Genomic DNA, 19557 nt, shown 5'->3' with positions numbered 1-19557 from the left:
ATATTCACTAGGGTAGAATATGCAAGCACAATGTGACTGGTCTCTTTGACTTACAATTACCTAGTTCCATCATTTATGTCAGCTAGATGTCCCTATGAGCTTAGAGTTGTATAGCATTCACTCAGTCTCTGCCAGGTGCTTGCTTATTGCCAAGTGCTTGCTTGTGAGAGTGCACATACCCATACACCCCACCCTTTACTTTCAAGACCATCTTCTTGAATTCAGTTTTCCACATAAAGTGGTAAAATCTGGAGGGCTCAAATTAGGGCATGAGAAAATGTTCCAGGAAAGACATCTCTTGAGTGTTTGTTCTAGGCCGAAGGCAAAAGGGGTCCCAGTGACTCCTTGTGATCCACCTTTCTGGTTGTAGCATCACCATTATTCCAAACATGATATGACAGGAAGAAGATCAGGGACTGGGCGATCCTGGGACCCAGTCAAATACCATTTCTCAGTTATCCCCCATAACCAATGACTGAGAAACGTCTATCATGACTGACTACCCGAGGATTTGCAAAATTGACACATGAGGGACAAAATCTCAATATTAATACAGCAGGAAAAACATATCTGCATGTAGCTTGTACTCATGGAAGGACCATAGAACTAAAATTTGGATTTAGGTAGGATAAATTCCAACACACAGTTGATATTATGATTTACTCATAGCATTGCTTCTTGATCTGAATAAGAAATGATAATATACATATTAGGAATGGTAGTTAACATCTATTGAGTTGAAAGTTGTCAGGCACTGTGCTAAGTGATCTCCTTTAACCCTGAGGAAAAACTCCATTATTAGTTCTTCCTAATCCTTAGGAGCAACTCTTTTAGACGTGTGAAAAATGGGTCTTGGAGTGATTAAGTAACTTGCCCCATATACATAGACATTAAATCAGCGAAGAGATGAGATTTATTAAGGTGGCTGTATATATTACATGACATATATTGTGGTGCTTGAGTTCAACCTCAGAGTTTTGTCTCGACCACTTTAATATATCTCCTTCCATTTAGGACAGTGGTTCTCAAAATTAAGACACTTTCATGGGATTCTTGAGGTAAAAACTATTTTAATAACAATTCTAACATATTACTCGCCTTATTCACTCTGTGGGCATTTTGCACCATTGCAATGGTGCAAAAGTAACAGTAAGTAAAACTGCTGGAACCTCATTACTAGAGGTTGAAGGCCGTGGCACCAAGCTCTGCTGGTAGTTACGTTTTTTCACTCCCGTGCACTTCCGATGAAGAACAAAGTAAGCAACAGCATGTTATTAAGTCTTGGGACTGTAAATGACATCATTTTATCTATTTATTTTTATTTTTTATTTTTTTGAGACAGGGTCTCTGTCTGTCACGCAAGCTGGAGTTCATTGACATGATTGTGGCTCACTGCAGCCTCGACCCCCTGGGCTCAAGCAATCCTCCTGCCTTAGCTTCCTGAGTAGCTGCAACTACATACAGGTGCGTGCCACCACACCTGGCTAATGTTTTCTTTTTTTGTAAAGACAAGGTCTTGGTATCTCTTGCTATGCCCAGGCTGGTCTTGAACTCCCAGGCTCAAGCGATCCTCCTGCCTTGGCCTCCCAAAGTGTTGGAATTACAGGCATGAGCCACTGTGCCAGGCCACATCCTTTTAATAGTGCAAGGAAATGGAAGTACACATAAAGCCCTTTTGAAATATGTTGAGGTGCAATAGTTATCTCCAAGTGTTGTTCAAAGTACAAGTGGAACTAGTCAGTTCTGTCATAGAACATTTTTATTTGAAAGAACAATGGGCAGACAAGCTATGATTATTTCAGGAGGGGTATTTAGCAAATATTTTTTTGAAAATGAATGAAGTGAGCTTGTCACTTCAGAGAAAACAAATGATAGAAATTTCTGACAAAAAGATAAAATTCAAACTTTCAAGTAGAAATTAGAATTTTGAAAAGCCTGCATCTGCCACTATAAGTTTGACAGCTTCTCAATACCTTTCTGATGAGACTTGTGGTGATACTAACAAAAGTAATTTTTTTGTTATAAAAAATAAAATATCTGTAATCCCAGCTACTCAGGAGGCTGAGGCAGGAGAATTGCTTGAACCCAGGAAGCGGAGGTTGCGGTGAGCCGAGATCGCGCCATTGCACTCCAGCCTGGGTAACAAGAGCGAAACTCCATCTCAAATAAATAAATAAATAAATAAATAAATAAATAAATAAATAAAATAAAATACCAACATTTGAAAGATCTGCCTTACTAGGTGAGCCAACATTTTCCAAATGACCAGTTCATTTTGTTATAAAATTATATATAGATTTTTTTAAAACTATATTAAGTATGACACAGATAATGGATTTTATGGTAATAGATTCAATGAAGTTCATTGATACGTTTCAGATTCCACATTCCATTTTTAAGGAATAATTGCTTGTTGAATTTTACTGTTTTATCAAAGAAAACTGTCCATAATAATCTGAAAGACTATGAAAAGGCTCTACCATTTCAAACTACATATCTTTGTGAGATTAGAGTTTCTTCATATTTGCCAACCAAAACATTGCAACAGATTAAATGCAGAAGCAGATACGTAAATCTGGCTATCTTCCGTTAAGCCAGGCATTAGGAGATTTCCAAAAAAATGTAAAACCATGCTTAATTTATTGCCAAAATTTTGTTTCAGAAAATATTTCTGTTTTATTCAAAATCTATATGATTTATGTCACATGTAATGGGTTTGTCATTGTCATGTAAATGAATTTATACATCAGTTCTTTTAAGATGCTTCAATGACATGGTTTATTAAATCAATTTTAAACATAGAATCAAGAGGGGAAAGATGGGATTGGTTAATGCACTTAGAATAGTATACAAGTGGGATAAAAGGAACTGCAACCTGAATGCTGGGTTATACAATGCCTATATGTCTTGTTTCTGCTACACCAGCCTTCCAAACTGGCAGTGTGGTTATATGGTGAGAATAGGATTTGAGGAAGTGGCCTAAACAAGCAGGTGGAAGGTATCTGGGGGACAAACTTGCTCTATCACAGAGATACAAGGGCAAGTACACCTATCAATAGCTTTAGCTTTCCTTTAACTTGCCAAGTAGCTTTGGGTTTTATCAGCAGTGAATTTATAAATATGTTTAAAGTTTATATGTTTTCATTGCTAATAGGGTAAACATTGATAGGTATAACAAACATAACAAAAACTCTTGGGGTCTTCAGAACAAAAAGTTTTAAAACCTGTGATGTAGGATATGGGATCACATTTTTTAGCCCCAAAGTAGCATGGCAATTTTTTGAACCAAATTAAATGATTTCTCTTTTATCTTCTTTTTTTAAAAAAATAAAAATAAAAAAGATACTCATCCCCTCAGAGTCGGATGAAAATGTTAAGTCAGGCTCTCAGTAACCCTCGGGTGGCTCCTAAGGCAAGGCCATCAGTTAAGGTAGAAATACACCCCTAAAGGGCAAGACCTGAATATTCTTTCCCAGAATTAGATGCTTTTGTCTTTTTATGATTTCCAGAAAAAATATCTCTTTGTCTAAGAAGACAACCACCCATATTTTGCACACAAGTGTTTTTTTCCTTAGGGAAACAAGATATACGTTACAAACAACAACAACAACAAAATATTGAGACTCTGATTTTCATGCCCAAGAGTTTGTCAATGAAATTGTGTCTAACTAACTGCTACATTTGCATACACATTTTTATGAAAGCAGACTTTATGATTGGGGTTTAATGCATATTAGAGAAGAATGATGTTTTAAAAATGTGGAATTCCATATGCTTAGTACAAATTTAATTCAGAATATTTGTGGGAAGTATGGTACCCTGCATGCAAACGTTTTCTCTCCTCTCTGTTCACATTGTTTTTCATGTTACTAATGTAACTGATAGAGATCCTATAAAATCTCTTTTTATTTTGCTTTTTTTTGTTCTATATCTAGTTTCATAAAGTTTTATCTTTTCTTCCTTTATTTTTTTCTTCCTTTCTTCTTTTCTAATTGAACTTTACATCATAGTATCAACAGACACACTTATACCAGATTACGCTGTATCATTAGTTTCTTAGAAGTGTTCAGTGGTCTTCTCTAACAAATAAATGCATGGAAATTATGAGCAAAATCATGATCACATAGTATCAGAGAGATTTCAATAGACTCTTTGGCATACCTGCTTGTAGGTAATTACAAATTTGGCTTTTTAAAAGCCAGTTAGACTAAACTTTGATACATTTTTACTTAACCAGCAAAATTCAATTTAATTCATTTTTTGGCCAATTTAGTGAGTGTAATGAGAAGCAGGAGACAAAAGACTGCACTTTGGTAAACATTTTTTTTTGTCCTGATCAGCAAAAATATGTGAAACTTTCTGCCTTACTTGGAATTAATTTCAACATGGAGAATGTAAAGGTTTAATGAGATCATCACTGTGGGGTGGCATTTATCTATACTTGGTTTTAGTTGCATATTGCCCTACTTCTATTCATAAAAGGAGATTTTCTTCTAAGAAAACCTGAGATAATTACATTTACTGATTACTTGTGAAAGTAAATACACAATGGGACTCTCATTGGTTTCTCAATTATATTTTTTTAAAAGATACAAAATGAGATAATCACTCCTTTTAAAAGTGTATTCTAAGAAAGCAACTCTGATATTTTGGGGTACCTGAGTTTTGTACAATAGAGAATTCTGCAACAAAACAAGCCTTAATATAAAAATAAAATAGCAACTACTGCTTTACCCTGAAATGCAGCTGACATGTGTTTTGTGTGAATGTGTGTATAAAGTACATGAAAAAAAATAAAGGAGCATTCAGTCACTACTGATGTCTCCTATCTTCATATGTATCATATCCTTTAATGAGCAAGTTGAATAAAAATAATTTCATAGCCATAATCAGAGGAAGTATTCATGCTAAATAGGTATAGATTGCTAATAGGACATAAAAAGTTTCAAATACAAATACAAAATGATATATAGTTTACAGTCCCTCAACTACTTCCTTAAAAATAGTGTGGTGTGTGTATATGTGCACAAACTTATGCCTCTGTGTGTGTGTATAACTGGAAGTAAATGTATAAAATCTTCATAGGGATTTCCTATGGGGTAGAATGTGGGTGATACTAATTTTCTCCACAATTTGTCATATTTTTCACATTTCCTAAAAAGAAAGTTACTTTGATTTTTAAAAAAATGTTTCTTTTTGTCTCTTGATCTATTTTTAATAAAACTTGATTTTTAGTAAATATTAGTATATAGGCCAATTATTTTGACATTTCTTTTGTTTGTTTGTTTTGTTCTGTTTTGTATTTTCGAGACGGTCTCACTTTGTCACCCAGGGTGGAGTGCAGTGGCACGGTCTTGGCTCACTGTAACCGCCACCTCCTGGGCTGAGGTGATCCTCCCACCTTAGCCTTTCAAGCAGCTGGGACCACAGGTATGCACCACCAGGCCCAGCTAATTTTCTTTCTTTCTTTCTTTCTTTTTTTTCTTTTTTTTCCTTTTGTCTCAACAAAATATCTGAGACACTTAAGTTTAGTGATTAAGTAAACTTAATCACATTAGGATTTTGTCATGTTGCCCAAGCTGGTCTCGAGCTTCTGGGCTCAAGTGATCTGCCTGCCTTGGCCTCTGAAAGTGCTAGGATTGCAGGCATGAGCCACCTTGCCTTTTAAAAATGCAAGTATTATCTCTATAAGCAACTGTCTTAACCTTGCAGTATAATGCAACAGAAAAATACACAGAGCCAGTCCTTCAGAAAGAAAAAAAATGGTTGCACAAGAAACAGCTGAGAAGTCCTTTATAAAACACCTTCACTTTTCTCAGCACCTTTAAAACAGTTGACTGGATACCTAACTGAACTGATATTGACAGGCAGGCTGTCATATTATTTCTTCAGTGTTCCTGAATGTCAGCAGGTCTTTGGCTTTGTGGCATGAAAAATTCTACATTCTTTGCTGAATGTATATATTGTTTCCTTCTGACAGCTCTTTTGTCTAAATATTGTTCTCTCTGCTTTATCTTTCTTTAAGTTATAAGGTACAACTTTTTATCCATGTCTATTGATGAAATATCAAGAATAAAACCAAATTCTCTGCTACTATCTTATACTTTTCAAATATCTTCTTGCTGTCTTGTTAATTTTTATCAGAGATAAGTATTAAAGTAGTCAACTGAAAAGTAAGGCACAGCAGTGGCCTGTATGGATACCCAGAATTATGAAGTATACACATCTTCCTGCAATCACTGGGCTGTGAGTTGATGAAACAAATTATACATGTGCAGCGCCTTCTGATATTAGATTAATTTCCCTGATTATGTGTCCAAAGATTTAAAAACTTCACAGAAATGAGGTTGCTGGCCAGCATAGGAGTGGATGCAGCCAGTCTCAGTGGCACTGTCCTTGGCACCCAGAATCCCTCATGGGAGAAGCCCGCCTGACTGTGTGATTTTGCCCTTCCACAAAGGCACCACATTGAATGTGAACAACTTAACTTCACAGCCATAGTCTCTTTATTCTAGGGGCTTAAAGAAATAGGCTATACCCTTTATGAGAAAGACATGTAAGACCTTCCTGCCTTTCATACTGAGCTCTGTGTCAACAAGAGCAAGTCCTTAAAATAGAGAGGATGCCTAAGTGTCCACTAGCTCTAATTCTGTTTCCAGCTTTTAAGTGTCCAAAAGGGCCCATTTCCCAGCAGTCCTCTCCCTGACTCTGACTTAATATCCTTGTGCCTGGGGTGATTCTGGGTTTAGTCCAAGAGCCATGATTCCAAATCCATTTTACTGCAGCTTTCTAAGCCACTTTGAAGTTCTTAGGCCGATAATGAATAATCTGGCGAAATTATTTGGGTAAGTATATAATGCAACTCTGTACAAGAACCAGATGTGAAAACATGAGCTTCATGTTTGCTAACTGTTCCACCATCAATCATTTATTCAAACAAGCATTTAGTGATGATTGCTATTCATCATTAAAGATTATGTGCTAGAGATGATGAAGAAACAGGCAATAAGTCCCTGGCCAGAGTTGCACATACTCTTATAAAGGGATAAGAAAATTCACAGTAATTTTAAACAATAACAGGTGCTGCAATGAAGGACTTCCAGGAGTGGTATGGCAGCACTAGGGACTGGAATATAGAGAGGGTCTAAGAGCACAGCTGGGAGGTGCAACAAGGAATTCACATGGTATATGGAGTCGGAGAAAGCTTTGGAAGGGAAGTTAGACTTGCTTTGTTCAACTTCAGAGGTCTGGATGGGGCCTGTGGTAAAATTATAAAATAGTATTAGGACTCAAAGGATCTCGGACCACCTACCAGTGTTCCTCAGCCTGGGTACTATCAACATTTTGGACTGGTTCATTATTTGGTTGGGGGTTGGGGCGCCATAGTCCTGTGAATTTTCGGGTATTCAACACCATCCTGACCTGTACCTACTAGGTGCCAGTTGCACATACCCACCCTGCACAACCAAAAATGTCTCCAGACATTGTCATATATCCACTGGGAGCAAAATCACCTTGATTGAGAACCACTGGACAAAAGTCATACCCTCAAAAGAAGTCCCGGAGGGCACTGTTTTTTTCCTCCTTTTAATATATAGACTGCCCATTCCTGAATAATAATGAAAGTAGCTAAATTACTGCTTGGATTCCTTATATTTTCAGTGTGAATAAAATATCTATGAGCTCTTCAGATTGCAATGAAATTTTTTTAATGTCGTGCAAATTTACAGGGGTAAGTGAAAGGAAATTGAACCAAATATTTATAAGAAAAAGAAGACAAATTTTAAAATAAGACAGTGTAATAGGATTTTTCTTTTACTACATTCCTGCTAGTTCATCTTGTATCTAAAGCTACTTTGTTTATTCTAAAGTATATATAAATAAAATCATCATCTAGAAGCTTTAATCTAGCTTGCAAATCTTTGTGAGAAAAAAAAATCCAAACTCGATAGATTTAAATTTGGTGACAACCAAAAATATACATTCATTCATACATTTGTTTGTTCATGCAGCGAATTATTACTGCTGGCATACTATGTGCCAGCCACCATTCTAAACATCAGGTGCACAACAATGAACAAAGTTCCTGCCTTTACAGAGCTATATTCTGGTGTGAAGAGATGATGAATAGATAATATATCAGGTAGTGGCAGTGCAGGGGAATATATCAAAATAAACAATAGAGAGTAAGAACGGAGTGCTATTTATGGTAGGAACATCAGTCTGATCATAAATAGGGATAATAACATGAATGTTAACTCTTCTCCAGTCTAATATTTCACTAGGTCCCACAGAATCTGGGTTGAGGGCACCACATATCCCAACTTGTGTATAAGTTGTAATAAATGTGTAATAAACATGTATGCTTTACCAAATCCCACCACTACAAATGATTATTGAACTTATATTTAAATCAATATCATTAGTGTGAAGATCACTACCTTTTTAGGTGGCCCGTTCTGTTTTTGTGTCCTTCTATTTGAGGGGGCTCTCATGTTAAGCAAAAATGTGCCTACTGCAACTTCCATCCAAACTATATGCCTAAAATACAGCACTCAAAATACGTAAAATATTTCTTTCTTTTGTGGTCTAACTCCAATACAGACCCTGGCTGAAAGCTTTTCTGGGAGCTTACTAAAGGATACTGTTTTTTTATTTTATAACATGACACTAAATTTTAATTTCTACTTACAAGTTAGCCAACCTAGAATTTAAGTTAGCTGACCTTTAAGTAAGAATTTAAGAGAGAAAGGGCCAGGCACAGTGGTTCATGCTTATAATCCCAGCCTTTGGGAGTCTGAGGCAGGCGGATTGTTTGAGCTCAGATGTTCAAGACCAGCCTGGGCAACAGAGCAAAACCTCATCTCTATAAAAAATACAAAAATTAGCCTAGTGTGATGATGATCACCTGCAGTTCCAGCTACTCAGGAAGATTGCTTGAGTTTGGGGAGTTTGAGGCTGCAGTGAGCCATGATCATGCCACTGTACCCAGTATAAGTGAGAGAGCAAGACCTTGTCTCAGAGAGAGGGAGAGGGAGAGAGGAGAAAGGTATCATTTTTATTCCCACCCAATGTTCCTGTGAGAATTTTGCTTTGCACATGTCCAGTAGGCTGCAGGAAGAGTAGAATAGGATTGATGCCTTTAATTCACTAGGGCTTGGGAGGCTGCCACCCTCGGGTGAAAGAAAGAGTAGAAAGAATTGAGAGTATTTAGCTCTGTATACTCTGGAGTTGCCATGCAGGATAGAAGCCAAGAGTTGGATCTGCCTCCAGATTAAACAACTAACTACTTTTAATCACCATCTGTGATATATGGGGTGAAATGGGGCTTCTTCTTTGTGGAGGAGGAACAGAAGAATCTAAAGCTGGCTTATGATCAGGATACTACCCAAGGTGTAACTTTTATTAATCATAGATCCTGGTCAAGATGTCAACCTGGACCACCTGTGGGGTACTTTAACACAATGTCTCTATCTGAGCATTGTTTAGGCTCCCTCCAAATCTTTTGCAGTCTGGAGTAACGCATTGGACCTGGACAAAAAAAAAAGAAATATGCAAATCATTCTTCCCAAAATTGTCAAATACAACACAAGTAACAACCAGCAAGAAAATCCCAAGAGGTCTGTAGGACAATACCAAGTGATTTCTTGAGTGATTCTACATCGCCAGATAGAGCTGGATATAAGTTTCTCTATGTGTGCTCACTTTATTATACACATAGATAACAGCCTTAGGTGAAAGTATATTACATGAGATTGTATAAGATTTTCATTTATTTCTGGGTGCTGTGGCTTAGAGAGTGGTGTTTATGAGGAGAAATAATATTGTAATATATAACTTATTCTCAGATGCATAGGTCTAATCTACTCCAACTCCAATTTTTTAAAAAAATAATAGCATGTGCTTTAAGAAACAAGACATATCTGAAAGTACTACTGTTGTAATAAAACATTTAATTCAAAGAATGTCAAACACATGTATGTGTCTAGAATCACAGCGCAGGGAAAGACTGTTGGATACGAATGTCACAGAACAGTGGTTAATTGTGTAGTGAAAATCTCTTTATATCCTATTAAATTGTATTAGGTCATTCATTCTCACACTACTAGAAAAGAACTCCCTGAGACTGGGTAATTTATAAAGGAAAGAGGTATAATTGACTCAGTTCCACATGACTGGGGAGGCCTCAGGAAACTTGCAGTCATGGTGGAAGTGGAAGCAAACACACACTTCACATGGCAGGAGGAGAGAGAAGTGCCGAGCAAAGGGGAAAAAACTCCTATAGTATCACAAGAACAGCATGGGGTAACATCCCCTGGGAGTCAGTTATCTCCTACTCAGCCTCTCCCATGATATGTGGGAATCATGGGAACTACAATTCAAGATGAGATTTGGGTGGAGACACAGCAAAGCTGTATCATAAAGAGGCCTCATTTAATAATGAACATGTCTGAGGACTGAGATAAGAGGAAGGGGAAGATTTTGTTATGGAATTTTCTTTGTGTACTTCAAATAATAGGAAGCCGGAAGCCAGTCATGACCACTAAAGTAATTATTATGGTCATTTAGATAACCTGGGTTGGGAGAGGAAAGCGCTAGGTGGGAGTGAGAAGCAGAAGGTACCCATCACCCAGCAAATGTGCAGAGCTGGGTTCCTTTCATCCCTTCCCTTTCTTCCCCCACTGCCTCCAGATGCCTGTCCCCTTTACTTTACTGTGTCCCTTCTCCCCACACTTTTCCTCATTCTTGACATGAGATTTCCTAAGCTTCAAATATTTTTGCCTCAAGCCATCTGACACCTGGGATAGTAACACCCTGCCAGTGTGTTCACAGAGAGAAGCAAAGAGGAAAGGGTGAGGAGGAAGAGAACACTGAGGATGGCTGACTGAGAGCAGATGATGAGTGTAGTGCCTGGGTCACTCCCAGGCTAGGGTCGGGAGTCTCAGGCATTGGGGTGGGCAGTCTAGGGTTTGTCTCTTTCTCAGAAGGGAAAAGCTTATAAAATCATTAAGCTTAGTTAAGAAACTTTAACAGTCAATCTTGTGAAATATTTATAACGTATATGTTATTACTGTACAATATAATCATATGGATTATTAAATAACATTAGGTTGCCTTTGTAGTCCACTTTGCTGTAGTCCACTCTTATAGGATATCTGCTTATGACTACTCAGGCTCAAACCATTAGAGGAAATGTGGGTCTGAGGACTCTGATCTTAGCAGTACTTTCCTTGGCTTTAGCAAAAATTATGGCAATATAATATTCCATAAAACTATTTGGAAAACAAAGAAAGTTTTGTGTTTTCCTATTTCTGGTTTTTTAATCAACTAAAACCATAGAGCTATATCAGGAACCCAAGTTTCCAGGCCACTGTCTATCATTAACCAGCTTTTAAATCTTGGATGATCATTTCATCATTCTGTGAGTCATTGTCCTTATCTGTAAAATGACTTCTACCATAAATGTCTATTATTATAAATATTTCTTATACTAAATGAAAATCAAGGTTCTAAATTGCATACATTATTAATAGAGGATAAGGGGATTTATAAAATATTATATGTTCTAGATCTGCCAATTCTGGCTTCCTGTTTGTGTAATAAATATTGAAGTGTGAATTGCTTAGGTAAATAAAAGTCTACTTTCTCATTGCAGATAAATAGGATTTACCAATCCCTGAATGAAGTGCTTGGGAAGTCTTTAAGTGCCATAATCAACTGCCATTTCAAAGAATATAGATGGTTTTGGAAAGTTCATGCTGTCCCTTCATTGAATTTTAGGTGAGTGTGTTTAAGACAAAGAACTTAAGATTAATATTGAACTGTTTCTCTTTAAAGTACTCCTCTCCTTTACATGAAAAGACAATGGATTTAAATATTATCAAATTATAGTTTGATAATATTTATTTAGCCATCTGGCTCTGCTGATGAGGCAGAGCAAGATGGCTAAATAAATATTATTAATGCTTTACAGTTTCATACCTTTAGTGCAGTTCCAGACAAGGAAAGACTCTCTGTATCTGTTGTTTATTTATTGTTATTATTATTATTATCAGAAACCATCTGAACTATGAACTATATAACATAGAGATTGTCTTGACCATCTCTTCCTGGTTTTTATTAAGCAAATGCCATACTACTTCATTCTATTCTAAAGGTTATATAATTTGTAAAATGTAAAATGTATTTAATATCAGAGTAATAAACCAGAATGAGACAAAATTTTTGATGGCATAAACTGAATGAAAATTTGATGGTGATATCGTTGTTTAGTCACTAACAAATCTATGTGTGAGATAGGGATACCATTTTAGATGCTGCTTATTGGGGAATTTTGCTTAGAATTAAAAGTAGGGCATGGTTACGGGCAGGTGCACTAAATTTTTAAACTGCTACATACATTTAAACAAATACAACACTCACATTAAGCTTTGTTTTGTCTGGCTATAAAATGGATGAATAAATATATTTTACATCATCATATGTCATCACCCTTCTGTGCTAGAAAAGACAAGAGCCTACAGACTGGTGCTTTAATATTAGTCTGATATATGCCATTGCCATTTTTAGCAGAATAGAGGGGAATGGAGAAAGTGAGTGGTGGTCATCTGGAGGGTATTGTGTGGCTTTCCACCTCCTCCTAAGTCTGGTTTTCAAAGTGTGGCTTTATTATGTGATTTGAAGAAAGGTGATCTTCAGAACACCAGCGTATACCTATTTACAATTCCAATAAAATAATGCAGTGGACAGAGCATTGGCCACAATCTAAATCTAATCTGAAAGGCAGGGATGCTTCCTTAATACTTTTTATTAACTTCAAAATAATGGTGAATAATGCTTTCATAAACTTATGGGTGTATAAATTTGGTTTATTGAGATTGGATGTAGAACTCAAATGGTAATTTTATTTATTTACAAGATGTGTGTTGAATGCAGTTGCCAGAAGCTAAACTTGGTGCCCATCAAAAATACCAGTAAATCAATTTGCCTAGTGTAACAGTTACTCTAGAAGAAAAAAATGAAAATGAAAAACTTATTTTCTTAACCTTTTATTTTCCACTTGTGCCCATCTGTTCCTGTTGTTAGCTTCAGGGCCATTTCTTGCCCTGCCCTGCCTCTGTTTGGTCCACAGGGACTGACCCTATTGGCTGTATTTTCCAGCCAGAGCCTCCCTCCCCTTCCACTCCTTAGCTCCAGCTTCTTCCAGTGACCTTGAACCCTGAACCCCATTAACACTACTTCTTCTCTTTTGTCCCTTAAGAATCATAAGTGATAGTGTTTTTGGCTTCCTGAGCCTGCTAATCTTCAATTTGATTCCCAGTTCCCAATTTAGCTTCTCAGTTCTTTCATCTTTATAACCATTTCCTTGTATTAAAGCCCATTATTTTAAATATTTAGAATGGTTTCTCTTTTCTTGGTTGAATCCTAACTAATCCATTAAAATTCATTAATTTCTTCCAAAATTACTGGAAGAAAAACAAATACAGATTACTTGCTTCTCAAGAAAGCAAATTATTCCTAGGAAATTAAATTAAATGTAAATATAAAGTTGGACAGGGTGTTTTTTACTTTTAAAATGCTTTACTAAGACATTGAGATAAAAATACAAAAAGATCACAAATAAGTGTATATCTCAATGAATTTTTACAAAGTATATACTTCCAATTAGATCAAGAAGTAGATTACCAGTGCCCCCAGAAGTTCTGCTCATGTGACCTTCCATAGAGAAAACCATCATCATGGCTTAGATGCCCATTAACTAATTTTGCCTATTCTAAAACTTCATCTAGCGGAATCATACAGTGTGTTATTTATTTATTTATTTATTTATTTAGTAAAATTTATTTTAGAGCAATTTAGGTCACCCCAAAAATTGAGTGGAAAGTACAAAGAGTTTTTATATATCCCCTTACACACACACACACACACACACACACACACCCCACGCACACTATGAGCATCCTCCATCAGAGTGGTATATTTGTTACTATCAATGAACCTACATTAATCCATCATCACCTGAAGTCCGTAGTTTATATGAGGGTACATTCTTGGCTTTATACATTATTTGGGCTTTGACAAATGCATAAATGACATATATCCACCACTGTGTTAATACTGGTTTAATCACTAACAAATCTGTGTGTGAGATAGGGATAACATTTCAAATGCTGCTTATTGGGAGATTTTGCTTAGAATTAAAAGTATTGCATGGTTAAGGACAGGTACACTTAATTTTTAAACTGCTAAGTACTCTGTATCCTACATATGTATCATATATTCTGTATGATACAGAAGTTTCACTGCCCTAAAAATCCTCTGTACTCTGCCCATTCATCCCTTCCCCTGATTTCACCCTCATCTTTTTACTGGCTCCATAGTTTTCTCTTTTCCAAAATGTTATATAGTTTAAATCCTACAGTGTGTAGCCTTTTCAGGTTGGCCTCTTTCATGCAGTAATAAGCATTTAAGTCTCTTCCATGGCTTTCCATGGCTTGATAGTTCATTTTGTTTCAATGTTGAATAATATTCCACTGCCTGGATGTACCATATTTAATTTATCTATTCACCTATTGGAAGACATTTTTGTTGCTTCCATGTTTTGAAAATTATGAATAAAGCTGCTATAAACATCCTATGTAGGTTGTTGTGTAGACATAAATTTTCAACTCATTTGGGTAAATATTTTAGGCTGATACAAAAGTAATTGCAGTTTTTGCCATTACTTTTAATTACTTTTGCCATTATTTTAATGGCAAAACCCGCAATTACTTTTGTACTAACCTAATATCAAGGAGTGTGATTGCTGGATCATAGGATACAAATATGTTCAGTTTTGTAAGAAACTGCCAAACTATCTTCCAAGGTAATTGTATTATTTTGCATTTCCACCAGCAACAAATAATTGTCCTATTGCTTCATATCCTCTCCAGCATTTGCTGTTGTCAGTATTTTGGAATTTGGCCATTCTAACAGGTGTATACTTGCGATTTTAATTAGAAGTTTACTAGTGATGTTGAACATCTTTCCATATGCTTACTTTCTATCTCTTCTTTGATGAGGTGACTGTTTAGATCTTTGGCCCACTTTTTAATTGGGTTGTTTGTTTCCTTATTGTTGAGTGTGTTTCCTTATTGTTGAGTGTTAAAAGTTCTTTGTATATTTTGGCTAATAATCCTTTATCACATGGGTCTTTTGAAAATATTTTATCTGTGTCTTCTCTTGTGATTCTCTTGAAGGTTTTTTTTTTTTAAAGAAACTGAAAAAAATTAAACTTAATATATTTAAAACCATATCCTCAGCTATACAATATTGTAGCATTAATTCATTGCTGTTAACAAAATTATTGTCAAGTTTCACATTTTGCATATCAAATTAATGGGAAGATTTTAAAATTTTCAGATATATGCCAAATATTTTTATTTTTAAAATATCTTCATTTAACAAACTTCAGTATGTAGAGTATAAGAACGTCTTTGGACATCAGTCTCATTCCAGCATTCACATTTAAATCTAAAGCTTCTGATTTTTACTTTATTATGGTTCTTTTCATCTACGGTTGAGAGATCTGACCTCTCTATTTTAGTAATGGTTGTTTGCTACTTGAAGATGCCTTATGATCTGAACATTTCAAATTTCCTACAATAAATAAATACTGGATATATTGGAAAGCAATGTGATCAGGATCCCAGTTTCTGTATTTCTTGATAACTAAAAAATTCACTCTGTCTCAACAATTCAATTCACTCTCAAGAGCTTCCTTGGTATTAAAGTTGCTTTTCACTTAATCATTTTGGTACTTCACGTAGTTATTTAAATGGAAGTGCCTTGCTATTTTCATTTCCTCCTCATTTATTTATGTGGACATGTTCCTTTCAATCTTTTTTCAGAGGTCATCTCGACTGCTCATCTGTCCATTTTAATGTACTGTGGTTGGACTCTGAAGGACATGGTGTTCCTTCTACCAACAATTTTCATCTATTCAACCAAAGTTAATGTTGAACCTGCAATGCCTAATTTAGAATCCTTTCAGACAATGTGCAAATGCCTTCATGAGGAGAGTTTCTAAAACTCTTTTATCATACTAAAGCTGAGAGACACAGGAATAAGGAGCTTTATGATATAGTTTAAGACAGTGAACAACTGATGGTGCCAGTACAAGTCTTCCCCTTAGTTTGATACAGCTCTAAAAATTCTAATTATTAACATTTCTCTCCAGCTTATAGAAATAGGATTTTATAAAATTATACTTTTTTAAAAGTACCCTTGAGAAGAAAAATGCATCCATTAATTATATATACTACACAACATGTAAATCTAATGAATTAGCAAAGAAGAGACCCCTGAAACAATGGTACAAACATTCAGCTTTGGAAGATTTGGTATACATATATATATATGCAGAATGTGCTGGTTTGTTACATAGGTATACATGTGCCATGGTGGTTTGCTCCACCCATCAACCCATCATCTACATTAACTATTTCTCCTAATGTCATCCCTCCACTAGTCGCCCCACACACCAACAGGCCCTGGTATGTTATGCTCTCCTCCCTGTGCCCATATGTTTTCATTGTTCAGCTCCCTCTTATGAGTGAGAACATGCAGTGTTTGGTTTTCTGTTCCTGTGTTAGTTTGCTGAGGATGATGGTTTCCAACTTCATCCATGTCCCTGCAAAGGACATGAACTCATCCTTTGCTGTGGCTGCACAATATTCCATGGTATATACGTACCTCATTTTCTTTATTCAGTCTAATATTGATGGGCATTTGGGTTAATTTCAAGTCTTTGCTACTGGGAATAGTAGTGCAATAAATATACATGTGCATGTGTTTTTATAATATAATGATTTCTAATCTTTTGGGTATATATCCAGTAATGGGATTGCTGCATCAAATCGTATTTGTAGTTCTAGATCTTTGAGGAATGACTGCACTGGCTTCCACAATGGTTGAACTAATTTACTCTCCCACTAACTGTGTAAAAGTGTTCCTATTTCTCTACATCTGTTGTTTCCTGACTTTTTAATGATCGCCATTCTAACTGACGTGAGATGGTATCTCATTGTGGTTCTGATTTGCATTTCTCTAATGACCAGTGTTCATGAGCATTTTTTCATATGTTTGTTGGCTGCATAAATGTCTTCTTTTGAGACGTGTTTGTTCATATCCTTCACCTAGTTTTTGATGGGGTTGTTTGTTTTTTTTCTTGTAAATTTGTTTAAGTTCCTTGTAAATTCTAGATATTAGCCCTTTGGTAGATGGATAGATTACAAAATTTTCTCCCATTCTGTACGTTGCCTGTTCACTCTGATGATAGCTTCTTTTGCTGTGCAGAAGCTCTTTAGTTTAATTAGATTCCGATGGTCAATTTTGGCTTTTGTTGCCATTGCTTTTGGTGTTTTTAATCATGAAATCTTTGCCCATGCTGACATATGTCCTAATTGGTATTACCTAGGTTTACTTCTAGGGTTTTCATGGTTTTAGGTCTTACATGTAAGTCTTTAATCTATCTTGAGTTAATTTTTGTCTAAGGCATAAAGAAGGAGTCCAGAGTGTTTTCTGCATATGGCTAGCTAGTTTTCCCAACACCATTTATTAAAAAGTGAATCCTTTCCCCATTACTTGTTTTCATCAGGTTTGTCAAAGATCAGATGGTTGTTGATGTGTGGTGTTATTTCTGAGGTCTCTTTTTTGTTCCATTGGTCTGTTTTGGTGCCAGTCCCATGTTGCTTTTGTTACTGTAGCCTAGTAGATAGTTTGAACTCAGGGAGCATGATGCCTCCAGCTTTGTTCTCTTTGTTTAGGATTGTCTTGGCTATACACGCTCTTTTATGGTTCTATATGAAATTTAAAGTAGTTTTTTTCTAATTCTGTGAAGAAAGTCAATGGTAGCTTGATGAGAATAGCATTGAATCTGTAAATTACTTTGGGCAGTATGGCCATTTTTGTGATACTGATTCTTCCTAACCATGAGCATGTAATGTTTTTCTATCTGTTTGTGTCCTCTCTGTTCCTTGAGCAGTGGTCTGTAGTTCTCCTTGAAGAGGTTGCATCCTTGTAAGTTGTATTCCTACATATTTTATTCTCCTTGTAGCAATTGTGAATGAGAGCTTGCTCATGACTTGGTTCTCTATTTGCCTATTATTGGTGTATAGAAATGCTTCTGATTTTTGCACATTGATTTTGTATGCTGAGACTTTGCTTAAGTTGCTTTTCAGCTTAAGGAAGTTTTGGGCTGAGATGATGGGGTTTTCTAAATATACAGTCATGTCATCGGCAAACAGGGACAATTTGACTTCCTCTTTTCCTATTTGAATACCCTTTATTTCTTTCTCTTGCCTGATTGCTGTGTGAAGAACTTTCAATACTCTGTTGAATAGGAGTGGTGAGAGAGGGCATTCTTGTCTTCTACCAGTTTTCAAAGGGAGTGCTTTCAGCTTTTTCCCATTCAGTATGATTTTGGCTGTGAGTTTGTCATAAATAGTTCTTATTATTTTGAGATATGTTCCATCAACACCTAGTTTATTGACTTTTTAGCATGAAGGGGTGTTGAATTTTATCAAGGGCCTTTTTTGCATCTATTGAGATAATCATGTGGTTTTTGTCATTGGTTTTGTTTATGTGATGGATTATTTATTGATTTGTGTATGTTGAACCAACTCTGCATTTAAGGGATAAAGCTAACTTAATTGTGGTGGATAGGCTTTTTAATGTCCTGCTGGATTTGGTTTGCCAGTATTTTATTGAGGATTTTCACATCGATGTTCATCAGGGATATTGGCCTGAAATTTTCTTTTTTGTTGTTGTTGTGTCTTTGCTGGGTATCAGGATGATGCTGGCCTCAAAGAGTGAGTTAGGGAAGAGTCCTTCTTTTTTATGGTATGGAATCATTTCAGAAGGAATGGTACCTGCTGCTCTTTGTGCCACTGGTAGAATTTAGCTGTGAATCCTTCTGGTCTGGGTCCTGGGCTTTTTTTTTTTTTTTTAAATTTTTTTTGTTGTTGTTGTTAATTACTGACTCAATTTCAGAATTTGTAATTGGTCTATTCAGGGATTTTACTTCTTCCTGGTTTAGTCTTGGGAGGGTGTATATGTCCCAGAATGTATCCATTTCTTCTAGATTTTTCTAGTTTATTTCCATAGAGGTGTTTATAGTATTCTGTGGTGGTAGTTTGTATTTCTGTGGGATCAGTGGTGATCTCCTCTTTATCATTTTTTATTATGTCCATTTGATTCTTCTCTCTTTTCTTCTTTATTTGTCTGGCTAGCAGTTTATCTATTTTGTTGATCTTTTCAAAAAACCAGTTTCTGGATTCATTGAATTTTTTTTTTTTGAAAGGATTTTTCATGTCTCTATCTTCTTCATTTCTGCTCTGATCTTAGTTATTTCTTGTCTCTGCTAGTTTTGAATTTGTTTGCTCTTGCTTCTTTGGTTCTTTTAATTGTGACGTTAGGGTGTCAGTTTTAGATCTTTCCGGCTTTCTCCTGTGGTCACTTAGTGCTGTAAATTTTCCTCTACACACTGCTTTAAATGTGTCCCAGAGATTCTGGTAC

At 36.0% G+C, this 19557-nt stretch overlaps 1 protein-coding gene across 32 annotated transcripts in view; it reads left to right on the top strand.

Moving 5' to 3' along the window:
- The window catches only part of DTNA (dystrobrevin alpha), a 373295-nt gene that overhangs the window by 163399 nt on the left and 190339 nt on the right, over window positions 1–19557 (top strand). For 28 of the 32 annotated variants that reach the window (XM_039463796.2, XM_039463794.2, XM_074383596.1 and 25 more), the window contains exon 2: window positions 11657–11781. The exons of 1 other annotated variant lie outside the window; for it this stretch is intronic. The gene's annotated coding sequence lies outside the window, so the exon portion shown is untranslated. Of the gene's footprint in view, window positions 1–1342; window positions 1465–11656; window positions 11782–19557 lie in introns of all 32 variants that reach the window. 3 more of the 32 variants (XM_074383584.1, XM_074383586.1, XM_074383583.1) reach the window with 1 other exon arrangement.

The sequence above is a fragment of the Saimiri boliviensis genome, chromosome 13, assembly GCF_048565385.1.
Source record: "Saimiri boliviensis isolate mSaiBol1 chromosome 13, mSaiBol1.pri, whole genome shotgun sequence".
NCBI lineage: Eukaryota > Metazoa > Chordata > Mammalia > Primates > Cebidae > Saimiri > Saimiri boliviensis.
Note: the sequence above shows the minus strand (reverse complement) of the source record. Positions and strands in the feature narration are given on the sequence as shown.